Below are 14,144 nucleotides of genomic sequence, written 5' to 3'. Positions count from 1 at the left end.
TGTTCTCAGAATACTTTCCATGCAGCCTCATTAGAACTCTTCATACAAAAAGATAATCAAAATTTAATAGCAAAAGTCTAAGGCTGATACTTATCAAGATGTTCTCATTTGGAGCTGGACAAGAAAAGGAGAGAAAATATCTCATAATCTGAAGAGTATTGAAGGCAGACCACTTCAGATATTTCTGAGCAGAAATCAACTCACTAGCTAAATTAAGATGTACATGGAGTGCAACTTCAGCTCACTCAAAATGCAAAGACTGGGATTTTGTGGTAGGCCTTCCAGCAAAACCAGTCCCAAAATAAAAATACATAAATCCATTCCAGTCTGGGCTGCCTGCAGGGAAGTGAGAGAAATAAAACATCACAACAAGAAGTATTTATGACATCTGGAGCAGGCTCAGTACAATGAGCTTTGCACCATAAACTGAATCACCATTTGCTAAGCTACCCTTAGTGACAGCAAGTACAGAAGGAACATAGCTAACCATTTATCTAATAATTAAACAAATGGTCTAGATCTTTAAAAAAAACCCAAAAAACTATTTCAAAAAATATTTCAGTGTGAGCTAAAGAAATGTGACTCTTAGTTTTGTCCAGGAGCACTTGCATTAGGTCACAAGAAATGTAGCTGCTTTCCTCCCTGTACATTATTATCACCATAGAAATAAAGCAGGTAATGCTATAGTTTCAAAAGTTACAAGATGCCAAGAATTTGCCTGCCAGGACAGAACAACATTATTTATTGTTGTGCTTGGTTGGAGGTTTTATGTTATTTTCTTGGGGGGGTAGGGACAAGAATAGCACTCTGGTGAACATCAAAACAGCTTAAAAAAATTTTTAGCAACATTGAAAACAAAGTCATTATCAGCTTTCAGTGCTGAAAAAATTAAAGATACTGTGGAAAAGGTAAATATCCTATGCAACTAAAGGTTGAGTGAATTCCACTTATGGAATTTCTTGCACACCAATAAAAGAAATCTCATGAATATAATTTAGATTTATCAATATTAAATACAGAAAGAATTGAAATTCTAAAAATGTTTTCATCTTGAAAATATTTTATATAGAAATTACTTACCTATCTCTTTAGACAAAGAGGGAAAAAAAAACTGGTAGTGTTTGGGGGGGGAGGGGGGGAGGTAATATGCTTCCTCAAACATCCTTTACATCATCTGGATCAAGAAAAGGTTCCCCAAATAATTTTCCTGTTCTACTTAAGCTGATAGCAGGAAGCATAAAACTTAAGAATACTTGGGGTTTAATTGAGCCATTACACAAATCACATATCTGATATAAATTGTTTCCTTATAACATTTGGATTTGCTAAACCTCGTCCTCCATTGCATATCTCTTTTTTCATGTCTACTTTTAAATGTTTTTATTCTGACAGAATCTTAACAATAAAAATTCAAAGCAATCATTTTGTTTAAGCACAGAAACTGGTTCTCAATAATCTACAAACCTCTCATTTAGAGAGAATACTCCTTGAGAGGAGGAGAGTAAATACAGAATGGAAGTTTGCAGGGAATCAATACACATTTGGGAAAGCATTGAAGATGAGAAAGTGTAAAATTGTTATTAAGCTTCCATGTTAGTATATTTATTCCTTTTCTTGGCAATGTTAAAATTACCCCAATGTTACTGAACTGTGAAAGTGTTATTCAGTAACACTACAGTGCAGCACTGTCTCCGCTGGAGTCAGAGAAGGAGTTAGTTTTCTGACGTGGATCCAGATGTACATGCAAAATATATATAATATCATTAAGAAATGGCTTATTGAAAAGTACATAGAATATTCCACGGAAGCCTGGTTTTGCAGTATGATCAGGTAAAACACTATACCTCCTTTTGCAAGCTAGTCCCATGAATTACACATATAACTAATGCTGGTTTTCAGTATGCAAGTATCTTCAGTAACTAACCACCCTAATGAAAGGGGAAAACCAAGCTGTGCTTTATCTTGAATTCAGTTCTTTGAAAAGTGGTTTTCAAATAAGCTAACACCAGCATTCCCACAGCCATAGATACAAATGTACAGAGCTCATGTCCTTCTTATTTTCTTTTGGAGTGTGTGTGTGTTTTTTGTGTGTTTCTAATCTCAGAACTTACTCTTTCTTTGGTAATGTGTAATAAAGGCCTGAAACTGATCTAAAATTCTTTCTTCCCAAGAGTAAAAGTGATGGATAAGAACACTTCCAGAGGTCCACCTGCCTGGCCTGCAACCTGCAGGTAAAACCTCTTTGCATGAGCAGACAGCCAGCAGACAGTGACAGTAGTAGTCTGGAGCTCTGCGGAGAATGGTGGTCTATGTTCAGCCTTGGCAAGCTGTACCATGACACCTCACTGCCTTGGAAGTCCTTGTGGGTCATCAGTGGGCTTCCCAGAACAGAGGAACTACTTGGTTGTGTCATTTCTGAATGTCTCTGTTTTTGTTTTGCTTTAGTTAGCTGGAATTCGGGGGAGGCAATGCCAACTGGAGATGCTCCAACTCCCACCTTGCCAGCTCCTAGCCCTGGAACGGTCTTGCTAAGCAGGAAGCATCAGGGCCCCTTCTACAGTGGCCCCTTGGGTCTACTTTAAGCACTGGACATGGTGTCAAGTGATGTTTCACAGCAGCTTGCTAAAGTGAAAACATGTAGCTGGGAAAGCAGCAGGTGAGTTCACAAGACCTTGTGTGTATTTGGAAGAGGGGCCATCCAGTTTGAGTCAACATTGCCTGTTAAACCAGGCCCAGACTGCTGTTCTTTCCTCCTCAAGTCAGTCCAAACAAAAAAGAGAATGCAAATCCACCCATGAGGAAAATTTTCCAGTGTATATATGTCTCAGGCACAAAACATAGCTCAAGAGTATTATAATGCACATCAGGTCAAGGAGCACTTCAAAGGCTCTTCTTGCTCTTATCTAGGACCTTGTGCCCTGCAGCTGCAGGTTGACAGACCTCTGTACTTGTGTTGCTCAATCTTCATTTAACTGTTTTTCTAAGTATTTGAATTTACCTTTCAAGTTTCACCTGTTCATAGTGTTGCAATATATTTTCTCATCTAGACCGTAGCAGTTTAGTTGGCTTCAAAGAGCTAGTTGTGGGTAGTCTTTTTAATGCAATTTACACTGTAAAATAACAATTTATTAAAGAACTATCTCTCTCATTTTAACCTGTTTTATGCAGCCAGAGTTCAAGGTGGGCAATTTCTGATAATCAAATGCTAAATAAAGAATGCTTTGGGTTGGAATGGACCTTAAAGATCATCTAGTTCCAACCTCCCTGCTGTGGACAGGGACACCTTTCACTAGACCAAGTTTCTCAGAGCTCCAGCCAACCTGGATTTAAATACTTTCAGGGATGGGTCATCTACAACTTCTCTGGGCAACATGTTCCAGTGCCTCACCACCCTCACAGTAAAGAATTTTTTTCCTGTTACCTAATCTAAACTTGCTCTCTGTCAGCTTGAAGACATTCTCCCTTTTCCTGTCACTACATATTCTTGTAAGTAGTCTCTCTATGTCTTTCTTGTAGGGTACTGAGAGGCCACAATTAGGTCATCCCAAAGCCTTCCCTTTCCTGGGCTGAAAAAAACCCAGTTCTCTCAGCCTTTCCTTATAAGAGAGGTGCTCCATCCTTCTAATCAACTTGGTGGCCCTCCTCTGGACTCATATAACTCTGTAACTAACACGACCACATGGGAAAATATAGAATAGGTCTTATTTTTCTCTTTAGTATTGCAAACATTTTAATGATGGGCTACTGGAATTAGAGACACAGTTGCTAAAGGCAGGTGTGATCCCGTTCAGTTAGGGCTGTGTATGGCATCAGTTTTAGTCTCACACAAACGCAAACCTTTCGGTTTCTTCTCCCTGTTCTGCTCTTCCCCCGCTAGATGGAGCTGTGACGTGCAGCATCCGAGACAAAAGCAGCTTTTGATGTAATGTAAGAAGAAATTTCTGAAGAAAACCTAAAGTGACAGTGGAACAAATGCTTGCAAAAGTTATGGAGTTCTGGTAGATGCATTTTAAAAATCATGCCCTATTTCCAGTGCATGCATTTTGTACCTTCCCTACATCACTGTAATTTTCTGAGGGGTGTGCTAGGGAAGAAGGGATGCTTTCTGGAAACAATGCAGAATTCTATTTCCATAGCTGTCAGTTTGCTAAAAACTGAGAATGTGAACATTGTTGCAGGTATTCTGCATGAAAACTTAATTACACAGCTTGAAATTCTAATAATTTTTGCAGCTTCTTGAAAGCAGTAAATTTATATCTAAATATTTTTCCCCACACAGCTCTAACACTAGAATATTTCAGATCAAAAAGATGAGCTTTGAAACATTTGCATATATCAAAAATATTGTTTCAATTCCTGTTATTATGAACCTAGTTAATGTTACACAACTTAGTGAGCTGTTTTTTGAAATAGCTGTTCTTCCATCCGATCCATAAAAGAAAAAAAAAAAAAAAGAGATTGCACAGCAGGGGATGGTAGCTGGTACACAGCTTTTTTCAATGTTATTGCAATGACAGCTTTGGGTTGGTGTTTGACATTAAAATGAAAGAAAAATATTTTCCAGCACAGCTAGTTCAAGAGCCAAGGCCATGACAAAGTTGTTTAGCAGTACAGTTATTACAGAAAAGAATTGACTTTTAGAGACTCTTTAAAAGAAGCCTGAAGCAACAGAGAGGCACAATGTCATATCAGATAGTAGCATCACTTTTTTATCTGGAAAATAAAGCTATTTGAAGATGTCAGCTCAACAATTGTTTTGCATTAGCTAAATGCAATTATATCAGCATCTCCAGAATCTGTGAGACTGGTTTCCTTTATGTTGCTATGATACCATATTATTATTTGATATGATACACTTTATCCTGAACCAACCCAGGAATAATGGTCAAGGGTAAAACTGAATCATTTAAATCAAGAAAATGCTCCTTTTCTAAAAAACACTGATTATCACACGGTTTTCCTCTGAAAAGAGACCCTGTGAAATTGATATCTGTAGGTTTGATGTTTACTGTCTTTCAATCTCTCTAGTATCAACTATGGTTATTTTTCAAGCTGTTTGCTTTTCCTAGCTGCTATTTCTGCAAAGTAATCTGTAGTTCAGACTGATTTCCTGTGCCTCTGAAACAAGACTGCAGAAGATACTAAAGAAGATTTTAACAAGGGGTCCAATCCATATAGCCCCTTGCCAAGCTGATGAGATTTAAGTAGTCCACAGGAGGCGGCTAATTAAATTATTCTCATATGAATAGGTAAAACATAATAAACTCTGCCTATTTATCAAAAGTAAAAGTAAGGGTGACTGGCATTTTTCACTAATATCTGGAGACTCAAGCTCAAGATCCTTTGTATCTTTGGCTGAGTGACCTTCCATCACTGGAGATCAGAGGGTCTACAAAATTCATCAAGGAGCCCAGGAGCCAAGTCCACGTTGCTCCAGGGAAAGGCAGAGGAGTCTGATCTTCCGCAGACATGCTCTTCCCTGGAGCCAGGACCACAGCTTTATCCCACAGACCCTTGCACTGCATTCAGCTGTACAATGAAGTTTATCTACATTTAAGAAATTCAGTCATACTGAGTCTGGGGCACATGTGGTCAGTGAAGGAACATTTGCTGCTCTTTCAAAATGGAGCTTCCAACAAATTTCTGGTTTACAGGAAATTTTGAGCAGTTTTTCCGTATCAGATGATTTAGAGAAAAATCAAATTTTGAAAAGTAATTTTTCATAAATTAGAAATCCCTCTTCTCTGCAGTGAAGACATCTTTTGCCACTAACACAGGAAAATAAGAATTTATATGCCAGGATATCATCAGGGTTAGAAGGGGTCACTTTAAATTTAATCAACCCAGTAAAAGTGAACTCAAGTTCAGACTATTTAAGACAAAAGCAGAAAAACAACTAAAGAATAGAAGGGGAGAAAAAGTTATAATTCTCTGCTCTGCATTTAAATAATCTTATTTTTTACCATGTTTTGTGTCATTATCTTCTCCTGCTCTGGTAATTACCTCTTTAACTATTTACCTTGGGAGTAGACAATGTTCTGTAGGCTCGTGGTACTGTGTGAAATAAATACACTGGTGTAGTCCTCTTGAAACACCACACTGGATATGATGGTGTAAGACAGCACCAAGGAATTTTAGCAAAATGAAGCATCCTTTATATTCTGCAAATATGCATTTTATATGACAAATATGCAAGGAATTAGTAGCTATTTTGTTAACCAACCCATTCATGCTGTATTATTCTTTGTTAGTTTAAAAGTGCTCAGTGCAGAAATGTAAATGTATATATGCTTAATATTTAGATATTAACATGTTATAAATTATGTAGTTTTACATAATTAATTCACCTATGGGCATGCTTTGCGTGCTAATGCAAATTAAAGATGACTGATGTTATGCAAATTCCCTATCATTTGTTAGAAATAGTCAGACCAGGAAAATCAAGTGGTTGCCTTTTCCTGAAAAAAAGGGTCTGTCTCTGTGGCATCATGCAGTATCATGAGGGGATAAATAAATTTTTTGTTACAAATTAATTAGTTTGGCCAAAATTAGTACAATCCCTAGTGGAACATCAGCCCAGACTGAGCAGTTTTATCTGGTTTTCATCAGCATACAAAGTAAGCCCATAGGTGAATTTAACAAAAATTCATTCTTGTATTGTAAGCTGTCTTTACCCAGAGACTACCTTTATGCTGAGCACAGATCACTCACTTCAACATCTAAATAAAATCTGTGCTGCTGTGTGACAGGACAATAAGGATTGAGTCAGCACGTTTGATACCCGCTAATGTGGCAAATAAGAGGAACTCTATCCACATAAAATGTCTTTCACAAACAGTACAGGTATTCCTTTCCTTGAAAACAGGTAACAGTGCATCTCCTGTATACTTTTAAAAACACCTGAGAAGTGTAAAATGCGCTGGATCCATAAAATCAAAGACATAGAACTAGAAGGGCATTGCAACAGTTGCACAGGTTTGCTGCCATTACCAAGAATTCAAGGAAAATTCTTAAGCAAACAATTCATTTGTTGCCAATTTTGACATCACTTTGCATTTCCTTCAAATTTCTGCGAAACCCCCATGGGCACCATAAGCATGTATTTCTACGGGTTCCAGCAGGCCTTCACATAATTTTTTGCCTAATGTAGACCTAATTATGGTGGAGCTACACCTGAGGGATGTTTGGTGTGATTTTTTGTATGACCAAGTGAAGCTGGGGATGGCTGTTAGTGCCTAAAGAGCCACTCACCATGGTAACATATGACAGCTGGTGCAGAAGCTAGTTTTAGTTTCAAAGCCATAACCTGTACTGGTGAAATTTGAATTCACAGCTTTCAAAATATGCTCGAATATGCTCTATCCACATTAGCTGCCATTCTCAGTGACAAGTATGACAAGCAACCAGAAACTCTTGATCAAATTTGAACTTGGCATTTTAACTGCAAAACCCAAGAACAGGAGTTCACATGAGTTGCCATGCCATGTGTGTTATGAGTACTCTGTTCCTTGAGTTAAAAAGAAATAAACCACAATTAATAAACTCTAATTTGCTATTGTCTCAATCTAATCTTGGAACTGGTCATGGTCAAGAAAGGTTTTTTCTTCACCTCTCAACACTTAGCCTGTAATTTGAGGGGAAGCACAGTGGAAAACAGTCATGGATGGACCCCATTTGCCTTATGGCTAATTTTTTTTGTCCTCAGCTACCTTATGCTTTATTCTCTTTTATAATCTCTGCTTTCTGAGTCTCTTCCCATTTTGTACTGACATATTTCAGAGCCCAGATTTATTTCCAGACCCTTCAAGATTCATTTGCTGAACTTTTGATCTGAATAAGAAAAAAATCCTTTCAGCCAAAGGAAGACAGAGTTGTCAGCTTCTCTTCAGTGTATAAAAGGTATTGCTCATCCTGCTGGACAACATCCATACATTGAAGGTTAACCTATGGACAAGGCTCAGGAGCAGCAGTGTTACCAGTCTGTAAGTACATGTCTGGTACACTTGCTTCGTCATGCCCTTTTGTGGGGCTTCTGTGAGTGCCAGGCACTGGCATCACGAGAACCACAGTTTCATTTACAGCAAGTCACTGCCTTCTAGAGCTTCAGAATAATATTGGGCTGTTAGCTCCTCCTCCTGTTTCAGAGGGATCTGGCAGCAGCAGTGTTTGTCTTGGCTGTATGATACCTCCCTAGTGAATGTAAAGGCAGAAAAGGCAGACAACACCTCTTTCAGCATTATTTTTTTCTTTGTACTTGAAGAACCCAACCATATAAGCAGAGTTTACAACAGGGATGTTACAAACCATATTATTAGAAAACAGGATTATTGAACTGTCAAAGTGTGGTCTTAAGTTAAACCTTACCCTAACCTTGTCAAAGTCCCAGGTCTCTATAGGAGGTCTCATATTTCTGGTGTTTTTCTGTATTTTGAAGAGCAACTGCAACATTTATAGCTCTGAAAATAATACACAGCATCTAAGCAGCTGGAGAGAGCTGAAGTTGTTGTGATTGTTTTGTTAAATGAATATTGCTAAAATTATAAGTGCTTCTCGGGAAAAATTAGATAGAAAAATTTTGCTCTGATATTGCCATGCTGTCAGAAAAGGGAGCATGTACCAAAGAATTCATTGCTTCGTTCGCACACTTAAATGTTCACTGCTGAAAAGAGATATAAATAAGGTAAAAATTTACTCTCCCATGGGAAGATTCCTTGACTCATTTAACTATCTGTCATGCCTTCCTTCTCTTCCTTCCTTTTTGTCCAAGACCTTTGAATTAAATGTCCACTGTTGAAAATATTTCTACAAGTTCCTTGTGAAATCCATTGCTATTTGTGGAGGAAGATGCTTTCAAAGCCTCATATGCAAAGTATGGACAGAGACCTTGTGCAGTACCACCCTAAATAATCATAGTAAATAAAGTCATTCATTAAATTAATCCTTAAAACTTAAAATGTAAATATACCTACTGAACCAGAAACGCTATGTACATATAGATGGTTTTATACTACAGAATGTGCACAAGCAAAGCCTAACTTGAGAGAAGCATTTGATAATGGAAAGCAATGATTCTATTTTAAGAAAGGTATCATAAACTCTTTTTGCTGAAAAAAAAAAAGGTTTGTGACAGTAAGTTCTCAAAAAAATGGTATAGGCTGCATAAAGCTGCCCTCAGCTCTATCAGCAGCATTATGATTTCTGTAACACATTTCAATGGCTTCTGCAGTGAGCTTCTTCTAACTGAGGTAAACTCCTGGTGTAATAAATCCAGGTGGACTTTTAGTAGTACTTCCAAAGATAGATGGAAAAGAAAAAAGAAAATTACTAAGATAACAGCGGTTTGCAGGTGGAAGGTACAAATATGAAGAAATTGTTACAAGGCAAGTAAGAAAATAGCTGAAAGCATCACAACACTTGAAAGGCTGTCTCTAATGCAGCCTCTATTGTTTCTATCCTGTCAAGTAATCATATTGATAAATCATGTCTGGCTAGACTGAGAACCCTGGCCCAGGGGGAATTGCTCTCTAGAAACTCTCAGCTGGCTCCCACAGCCAGTGGCACAGCTCATTTTGTCTTTTATGTAGTTCTCCATTTGAGAAGTTGCAGGCCTGTTCACTTCTTGCAATAAGCAAGTTACAGCCCACAAAGAATCTCTCTTACTGGAGTGTTTTGACTTTTTCCCCCAAGTTTAAAAAAAACTCATGTTCTGCAGCAATTACATTTGATGTGGAAAATGAAAGAGTGAGATGTTCCAGAATAACCAACACCGAGATCTCAATGTATAACATCTTTATAGCATTCTATATAACAATGCACAAAACATCTATAACAATATTATGTACATCGGCAAGGAATGCTAAGAATAATAATAAGGATTTCTGCAGGTACATTGACCAGGAAAAGAATCTGGTACATATAGAAGTCCTCTATTAGACTCTGAAATTAGCTCAGATGGTTAAAATCAGGTGGTAATAGCTCCAAGGTCACAGATTCAATAATCCCCTGTACAGACCATTCCCTTAAGAGTTGGACTCAATGATCCTTGTGGGTCCCTTCCAACTCAGAATATTCCATGATTCTGTAATATATAGATTTTACACAGGGAGAATCTGAGGCAGCAGCTTGTGCATTCATCAGGAAAGAAGCTCTAGTAGGGATAAACTAATGCTTTGTGACATTTCATTTTTAATTTTGTAAAAAAAATGAAAGTTCCATCTGAGCTGCTTGTCTCAATATCAGCTCGAGATAATACACAGAAATGGGCACCTTTAGAGTTCTGTTCATTAAACCTTGCAATAGTACACAAAAATAGATCAGATATTATGTACCTTTTCCCTACTGCCTACAAAGAGAAGACAGATTAGGCATTTAAAGCATGTCTGTAAATAGATAGAGATGAATCCTATCCCCAATTTGCTACTAGCCTGTCTTTCCTAAGTAAAACATTACAATTTTCTATCCTACAATTTCTCTGTGTAGTACAGATAAATTTTTTTTGGATTAGGGTTATGTTTATGCTTGCCACTAGCAAAATGGGGTACAGCTCTCTCAGTAGTACTGTAATATAAGTAATGCATTTATTAGCAAAAAAGCTTAAACATTTCTAAACATTAATTGCAGTATCTAAAACAGTAACGTAATTAGGTAATAAGCAGTTGCATAGGAAATCCTGCTTACAAAATCAAAAATTTGATTGTGGATGGAAAGCAGCTGCCTCATTTTTGTATCTGTAACTCTGTTTCCAAACTTTTGCATGGAGCACTCTTGGATAGATTACTAGCAAATAAACATTTGAATAGACCCCTTCTGACTTATATTCCTAATGTAATGACCTGGAAACATATTTTGATTTCTTCTGATTCATGTTTCTTTTTTTGAGCACTTCTCTCTCTTCTGTGAAAATTTTGTATTTCTCATCATTCACTCTTGTAATGGTTTGACCCATGGCTTCCTCAGTAACCATTGTATCTAAGGAAGTTACAAGTATTCCACACGTGTCTTCCACGTAGCAGTGTGGGAGTGGTTGTTGTGTTTTCCCTTCCTTGGCTGAGGAGCTGGAGGGAGGTGGTGGAAGTCTGGTCCCTCTGGTCCCTAGTGTTTCTCCTGTTCTGGGTGAGATTGTTTCATTCTTGTTCCCCTTCCTTGAGGTTTTTAATTGTGTTTGTTTTGATTCATTTGGTTTCTTTGGATTGGGTTGGTGTCTTCCCTATTTTCTGGCTAATCAATCCCCTTTTCTCCCTTCCCCTCTCCCCTGGGGGGTGGGATCCTATGTATTGTGTATACAGTGTGGTTTGTAAATGTTAGTAAATATAATTTATTCTTTTTATTCAGTTCAGTTTCTTTAGAGTGTGTTTCTTTTCAGTTTTTTTCCTTTCCTTTGCTGGGAAGGTTCTGGGAGGGCGAAGGGGGGCCAGTCCAGGGTTGGCAACAGCTAGACCAAACCTGCGACATCTCTTCTTTGTCCCTTTTCTTGAGCCTTCCCTCCCCATGCTTCCACTGGAAAGTCTGATTAACACCTTCATGTCACAAAGTCACCTGTAAAGCTTGCATGGTGACTTCAGTGTATATGTAAATTCCTTCAATTATTTCCATAGATGCTTCCTTTTTATAGTAACAAAAGATCAAGATAATAGTGAAACCAGCTTTTATGATGCCAGTCATAGTCAGGCAAGTTCTCCAAACAAGAAGGCTCAGTCTTGCAGTAAAAAATATGCCCTGCATTTTTAGGGAAGTTATCCAACAAACGGCTTTCTAAGCTTCCCTCTAAAATGAGGCAAAATTTGCAATAAAACCTTGGAGTTCGGACTAATGGGTATGGATATATTGAAAAGCTTCACATTTACAACATGTATAACAAAACTTTTATATATATATATATATATATATATGAAGAAGTATTAAGGAACGTATTATTGCCTGTAGGCAAACTCAAGGCTCTGCTTAGACAAAACCATTTCCTTCTAAACCATTGCCTTGCTTCTAGTGCAATTTTCATTTTGAAAAAAACGTTATATGAGATATCCTTGCAGTGAATTTGTTTGGATTCAGTAAGGTTAGTGCTTGAACTCCATGTGGAATCAGGAACACACATCAGCCATGTTTGCCTTCAGGCCAATGGAAAGGAATCTGTCCATGGAAATAAGATAATTTCTTGGCAATTTATTTTAAATATTCCTATCTTCTCCCCCTATTATGAAAGATTTAGTTAAGGACCACAAGATGAAAATCAGAAGCAGCTCAGACATTCCTTTTGACATGCTGACTTGGTATTACCTTCCAAATCCATGCAAATGATTTAACTCACAAAACAGTATTCAAGATACTCTTGACTTATTCATAAGAGATAAGAGAGAACAGATATGCGTAAACTGCCTTTGTTTCTGACGGAACTGGAATTCCTCAGCACATCATTTGCCCCAAAGATTTCAATCTTTATCATTTTTCTTTGGACTGCTAGGGAAGATCAGACTTGAAAGGAACAGTTAATTTACCTGAGATTATAAAGTTAACTGTATTTTCTAAGTTTTTCTATCAGAGTGCCACAGCAAAACTATTCCACACATGAAACCTTCTGGATGACTATGATATGATCTACCTCTGATAAAACTCATGGAGCTTTGCCTGGGAAAATCAAGCCTCACAAAGCTATATGGGGGAAAAAAAACCAACCAACAAACAAAACCACAAAAAACCTGCAACCAACTACATGGAATAAAAAGTTCTGTGTCTTGCTGGGGTGATGCCCCAAATCAGCTTGGAATTGAAGGTGGGAATGCTCACCTCTGAATATTTTTCCATTTGTGGGTCATGTAGGCTATTTACTTTATAAGGAAAGTTTCAGTAATTTTGAGAAACTGGTGTCTCAATCTCTGGTTTACTGTATGTCTTATAACAATAACAGCAATCCAAGAATCATACAGATAAAGTTTAGCAGTATGCCTTTGGAACCTCACAGCTCTTAGTAATATTGCATTCTCAAGGGACAATTCTTTCTGGTATTTCCCATGAAGTAGATAACTCCCTTTCCTTCAACCCACCTCAAATCCAGGAAAAATTCTTGACTTGTTTCCTTATATCTGGAAAAAGCCCAAATAGTCACCATCAGGAATAATAGAGACTAAATGGATATTTCTGATCCCTGCAGGAGAAATATATTTTAACTCTTCAACTGATAATTTATATTGTCCATATAAACCATGTAAATCTCATAAAACAAATTACTAATCATATTTTTTTAAACCATACAGTTCTCTAACCCAGAAAGGCATGGAGAAGGACAGATATATGTACAGACATTTGTATGTTCAAAATAAGTCCAAATAAAACTAATATTATAAAATAATGCTAACCTTTGATTGATTTTGGAGCATAGTGCTGCATCCAATGGTTAACATGCTTAATAAATGTGTATTTATTAAGGTGAAAATTCAAAGCTCTCCATTGGCATCTCTTTTACTCATGACAGATTTTCATATTTCATTTGATATTATCTACTGACCTGGTTTTCCATGCATGTCTTAACTGTTTTAATTGATCTCATTGCCCAAAGCATAGCATTGTAATTCTACAATCTGCTATTCACTTTGTATGAAAAAAAATTCCTTAACTCCTCAGGGAGTTATTGAACAGCATATATGGCAGCCTGATCACAAAGTTGCTTTACATTTTTAATCCTTTGGTTGTAAATCATTACTCTTCCTTACATCAGAAATAAAGTTTCATAATTCTGGAGTCAAGACCTCATCGTTGCTAAAGTTCTTTTGGGAACACTATAAAGGACTTTGGTATATTGACACAAAAAGTAGTGCCATGGAAAATGCAGAGAATATAATGGAAGTGCCCAGGGAGATCTAAGGATACAGCTTAAAAATCTCTGTGAATTAAATCTCAGGACTATTTTCTATTATAACAGTCTTGCAGCAGACTGGCATAACGGAAATGATAACACATTGGGGTTTCTGATTGATTATGACAAATTATTGACTTTCAAAGGGTGTGGGTGTCTTTTGACCTGTTTTGAATCAGAGGTTTAGGTAATATGTGCGAGTCAAATGTTAGTACAATTTGTTGCCTTTACAGTTAAGTTTACCTGGTTTTCTTTGCTGTGGTGATGTACTCAGAAATTGTCCTATTGCAAACTAGTG

This window comes from Pithys albifrons, chromosome 1, assembly GCF_047495875.1.
Source record: "Pithys albifrons albifrons isolate INPA30051 chromosome 1, PitAlb_v1, whole genome shotgun sequence".
Lineage (NCBI taxonomy): Eukaryota > Metazoa > Chordata > Aves > Passeriformes > Thamnophilidae > Pithys > Pithys albifrons.
Note: the sequence above shows the minus strand (reverse complement) of the source record.